This window comes from Petaurus breviceps, unplaced genomic scaffold (genome assembly GCF_028583685.1).
Source record: "Petaurus breviceps papuanus isolate PSGF00001 unplaced genomic scaffold, PetGlider_PUasm1.0 186, whole genome shotgun sequence".
Classification (NCBI taxonomy): domain Eukaryota; kingdom Metazoa; phylum Chordata; class Mammalia; order Diprotodontia; family Petauridae; genus Petaurus; species Petaurus breviceps.
In genome coordinates, this window is record NW_027185798.1 from 57,695,019 (window position 1) to 57,700,607 (window position 5,589).

The 5,589-nt window shown below is 36.3% G+C and overlaps 1 long non-coding RNA gene across 1 annotated transcript in view; it reads right to left on the minus strand.

The window, feature by feature from the left end:
* Positions 1–392: 392 nt before the first annotated feature.
* The window catches only part of LOC138162211 (uncharacterized), a 23,419-nt gene continuing 18,222 nt past the window's right edge, over positions 393–5,589 (minus strand). The window contains exons 2-3 of the long non-coding RNA XR_011168578.1: positions 1,794–1,985; positions 393–580 (exon numbers count right to left, since the gene is read on the minus strand). This is a non-coding gene — a long non-coding RNA (uncharacterized lncRNA). The remainder of the gene's footprint in view (positions 581–1,793; positions 1,986–5,589) is intronic.

The window sequence follows — 5,589 nt, forward strand, 5'->3', positions numbered from 1 at the left end:
AATAACCCAGTATTAAATGCTTGGTAAACATAATGTATGACAGAGAGAAAAGATGGGCAAGTTGCATGGTGAGAGTGAGGGATGACAGGTTGACTGGTGCCCCTGGCAATGTCAGGAGAAAGGCCTCCAGCATACTGGGAGGGACCCCTAAGCAAACTTTTTGGAGGATGTAGACACAAACTTCACAGGAAGGGCAGGAGTGGAAGGGTTACAATCTGTAGATTTAAAGGAAGCTCCTGAACCAATGACCTCACAAATGTTTTTGAATATTGAGTAATTAACATAATTATTAAGTACCTCAGGGCTCTCTCTGAACACAGAAGATACAAAAATGAATCCAATATGGTACCTGCTTTCACAGATCTTACAGGGGTTAGAATAAAATAAGTACATGGGAGAGACAAAAAGGTGATATGAGGATTCTAAGAAGGCAAAGTCACTTGAAGGTTTACCCCTATTTCAGAAAGTATTTTACCGTTTATTAAAGCATATCTTTAGGATAAAAATAACTGGCTCTTACCTTACAGTTTTCTTTTAATCTTTCAGTCTTTGTAAATTTGGGTGTAGCAACATCCACATTCTGAAACAAGAGTATAAGTTTCTCCCTTGAAAATGTTTACATAATTAACAAACATCAAAATATTGATACAATCTTTTCAGAATGAGTGGGTTGGAATAGATGGTTACTGAGGTACCGTCTAACTTTGAGATTCTGTGGTGCTTAAAATACATCCTTAATTACATTGCTTACTTAAGCCATGTAAGACAAGATCATTTATTTCCACAGGTACATAATTTTTAAAGGATCACTTTTACCTTATCAAAAAGCTTTACATGTTTAGTGTGGCTCTCCAGCAAAACTACATTACTTAATTTGTATTTACTGGGCAGTATAAAAGTTTTGAGGGAAAAATTAATTTGATACCAAATATTTACATAAATACTGTTTTCCTAGATACTGTTATCAGAAGGGAATTTAGATAGAAGTCTTTATTTTATTTGTGCTTAAGTTCCAAAATCATTTTCTTTCATTTGTAGTTTCTATATTCTTGGAAAATCCAAGAATAATTCAATGCAGAAAAAGGAAATCTGTTTGTCATGGAAGTTGGAAGGGGAGTGTGGCAAAGTAGAATTACATTTCTGAATACAAGGTTTAAATTTTTAGCATAAAAATAAATTAATCAAAAATCAGACATACATGGGATCCCAGAATCTCAGAGTTGGAAGGGACCTCAGAGGTCTTCTCCTTTCTATAACATCTTGATAAAAGAATGCAACTCCTGTTTGAACACCTCCTATGACAAGGAACTCTCTAGTTTAAAAGACAAACTATTCCAATCTCAGAAGATTCTAATTATTAGTGAATTTTTCCTTATACTGAGATGGCATTTGCCTCCCTATAACTTCTCCCCATTACACTGGCTTGAACTGAATTCCACTATCAAGGACAGAAGCAAAAGAGGAACCATTTTTTCACTTCCTCCTTTCTTTAGAGTTCTCATAACCACAGAATGACAGAAAACCAGATAGGTGAGGTTTCCCCTCATGACATTCTTAGCAGAATTGGTCTGCCCTCTGGAGTCACATAGAATAAATCTAATCTGTCATCCATTGGATGACCTTTCAAATATTTGGAGACAGTAATTATATCTCTCTAAAATATTCTCTACTTTAGGCTAAGCATTCCTAGATCCCTCACCTGATCCTCCTCTGAAACCTATGTCGGAACTCTTTTGTAACTATCTCCCACCCTCACTGGATGCTTCTGAATGGTTGCCCTGAGTTACACATACCTGGCTGCTCTAGCTATGGATATCTGGGCTGGGGATTTGCCATACTTCTTTACCATCTGGACCACATCGGGATGATTCAGCACCTCTCCTCTGGCTAATGGGCAATAATCTTTGAAAACAATATTTCTTCTTTTTTTTTTTTTTAACAATAATCAGTAGCTCTTGAAGCTTTTGAAAAGGGTGGAATTCAACCTATTAGAAGCAAGAAAACAAGTCCCTTTAAAATGAAGTCTTACCATCTTTATTACATTAAATCATTTTCAAGGTATAGTACAAAGAGTGAAATGCAAATGTTATGATTGGATAAAATTACAGACTGCATTTATGCATAGACATGGTACTTCAGGAAAATGTGCACAGAGCCCTCTGACATAGCACTTCCTTTCTATTTCAGTGTTCCTGCTACTCCCCTTCCTTGTAAAGACAAGATGACTATTTGCTTTACTTGGTGGGTTTTTTTTAATGGATGTCTTCCTTCTTTCACTCACTCTTCAGCTAAAATCTTTTCTTTTCAAGTTGAATTCAGTATGTTACTCATGTCCTCCTTACCATATTTACAATTATACAATGCAAAAATTAACAGTTGATTTATTCAGTTTTTTAACACACACACACACACAGAGTCAGTTTAGTGGAAAAAAAGAACAAGTAAAACAGGTTGTTTGGGGCCATGCAGACAAAACACTTGGCTGATTTAATTTTCTACTTTTCAGTGAGTTGTTTTGGTATTGTGTAGAGAAAGCCTGAATTTGGCTGAGTAACAAGTGTTCATCTTCTGTAGGCCTACTTTGGAATTCAGCCTGGGCACATTGTGTTTAGAGAAAATAGGATCAAATTGACTTAAAAAATAAAGCTACCAGAGAGAATTGTTCTTTAACTGGAAGAAAGGTTTCTGGGATTCTACAAAACTATCTGAAGAAAAAGGTAAGGAACCTATCTTGCCTTTTGGAGGTAGAAAAAGACCTGTAAATATAAAGGGAAAACATCATGGCATCTAACAAATTAGTGAACATAAGAATATTAAGGATCTCAGGATAAATGAGGCAAAAAATCATAAGGCATGTCTGAGTTAAGAAATAAACTCCTTTTGTATAAAGTGGATATCAAAATCCTTGACCAAACATAGACTGGCATTGAATTGCGGTCACTATGAAGGATGGAAGTAAAAGAGGGGCCATATTTTACATATCTCCTCTCATATCCACATAAAAATGGCAAAAACCAGATAAGTAAGATTTCCCCTCTATCATCCACAGCCCAATTTAAGTCTTCGGTCTTTGTCAGCAAATTATTTCCATGGAATTTAATGTGCTCAGTCTCTTATGATGAAAGTAGGGCAGCAAGGGAAGAAAGAAATCGGTATTAATGGAAAATTTTCACTGTATTTTAAGAAGACTTAGCTAGTGAACAACACTTTTTGAAGCCCTACTGTGCACAGAATATTAAATAGTGTGGTAGGAGTGGAAAAAAAAAAAAAACCAGAAGATGTAGTTTCGGCTTTGGGGGAATTTACATTTCTCTCACATGAAATAGTCTCCAAAGCAAATCCAATACAACACAGCAGCACAACATGAATACATTAAGCATCATATTTTAAAAATATGTGTAGAATCACTCCAGTCAACAACAGGGTGGTCAGTATTCCACTAAAGGAAAATAATAAACTGGGTGCTTTACCTTTCACAATGAATATACTTGCTCTGAAGAGCTAATCATTGAAAGTTTTGAAGAAGAAAAAATTCTTCCAGATAATTACATCAGCACATGGACTCTGGAAAATTTCTTCTTCCATAAGAAGGACAAATGGACATTTCCTGTTTCACATCTCTAGTACATGTTGTCTTTTCAGACAACAATAGTAAGAAACAATAGTCTGGCACTGGTTCAACACATACTAAGAAATACTCTGGCCCTTGAAGACTTGGCTGAGTCAGCCTAAGTAACAGTAATGATCTAAATGAGGAACAGAAGAGCAGGGACAATGTCCTGGGAGGGGTGGTTACAAAGAACAAGGTTCAAGCAACAGGCGCATCCATGTCTTCAACTTTTGATGTTTCTTGACCTTTAAGTAGCCTTTTTATTTTATATTTACATTTACATAGACAATATTTAGGTCACTGGAGGATTCATTCATTATCTGAATAGCCTGAATAGTATTTTCATTGTTGCAGGAAATGTGGCACAGTAGATAGCTGAACTTGGAAGATCTGCATTGGAATTTTGCTTCATATACTACCTTTGAGATCATGGGGGAGACACTTAATCTCTTTAAGTCTCAGTTTCCCCATCTATAAAATGGAAATAGTAATATTTGTATTATCTGTCCCATAGGGTTGTTGTAAAGAAAGCTCTTTCCAGACCTTAAGACTCTAAGGAAATGGTAATTACTGGTATTTTGTAAGGAAAGTAAAACTGTAGGGCAGATGAAAAAAGGCAGCAGTTCCTTTCAAAATGTTACTTAGCCAAATGCAAGGTGGATCTTCCAAACTGGTTGATTTTCTAAGTCAAAAACATGAAAAGGAGAGGTGACCACATTACACAAGTTTTTATGAGAACCACAGAGTGAATCTAAACCTAGCAAAATAAATTCAAGGTCCAGACTTTAAAAGAAATAAGATGCACATTCATGAAGCTCTAAACATCCTCCCCTTTCCGAATCTGCATTTTCTTCATCTTTCCACTTAGGGAACAGAAGACCTAATTAACAATGAAAGAGTACATTTAAGGCAAAAGAAGGAATTGGGATTTGAAAGTTAGATTCCTAATACTGGTCAATAATCCTGACATGAGGTGCTTTGACTCAGCAATGGATTTTCTTCTCCTTTTTCCCAAGGTGATTGAGGACTAAGGTATAAAAGGGAGTGATGCACACCATAGCCTGCTTTCAACTCAACAAACTGGTGTGAGCTCCTCAGTTCACATTAACATTAGTGGTGGTTAAGCTGTATACATGTGGCGTTAATAAACATTCACTTTCAGGAAAGGGGGGGCTTTCATCACCTAGATTATGAAATATTGATGAATTCATGTATGAACAGGCACTAGTCTAAAAGTAGAACCATCCAGTCTGTCATCACTCCCCCACATCCACAAAGGAGGAGTAATGAGGGGGCAGTGATGAGAAAGGAGAGGAAGAGCTGAAAGGAGAGAAACTGTGGAAGACAAATGACAATTAGAGTCACAGCCAGGCCCACAGCACCCACCTACAATCTTTCTCATACACGTTCTATTATAAATGCACCTTTGTCTAATGCTAAACATTAGGTTCTCAAGTTAAAGGGCCACCTTCACCCAATTCCCAGCCCATTACTTATGTATCAATGCCAAGTATTTACTGGCGTCTCATACACAATGAAGATTACATGCTGTATATGATGCAATCGTTACTGGGCTTTTCTGACTCCCTATAGGGGCATTCTGCACCCACTCGATTCATTTTTTGATTGTATCTGTGTCCATAAATAAACATACTGTCATTATGAAAACTCCTCTAGGTTCTGAGTACTATTATTAGCTAACACTTAATCTTTGTCAAAAGAACATTGGACACATTATTTAGTTAAGGAAAAGAAAAAGAAAAGGGGCAGAAGAAACACTCTCCATCAATCTTAAAAATGCTTAGGACGTATCTAGTGAATTTAAGTTAAGCAAATACTTAACTGCCTGTTCTAGGGAGGGCACTGTATTGTTGTTGAGACCACAAAAATTTTAAAAGATAAAATCCTCAACTCCATAAAAATGGACATGACATAGATAGATAGATAGATAGATAGATAGATAGATAGATAGATAGATA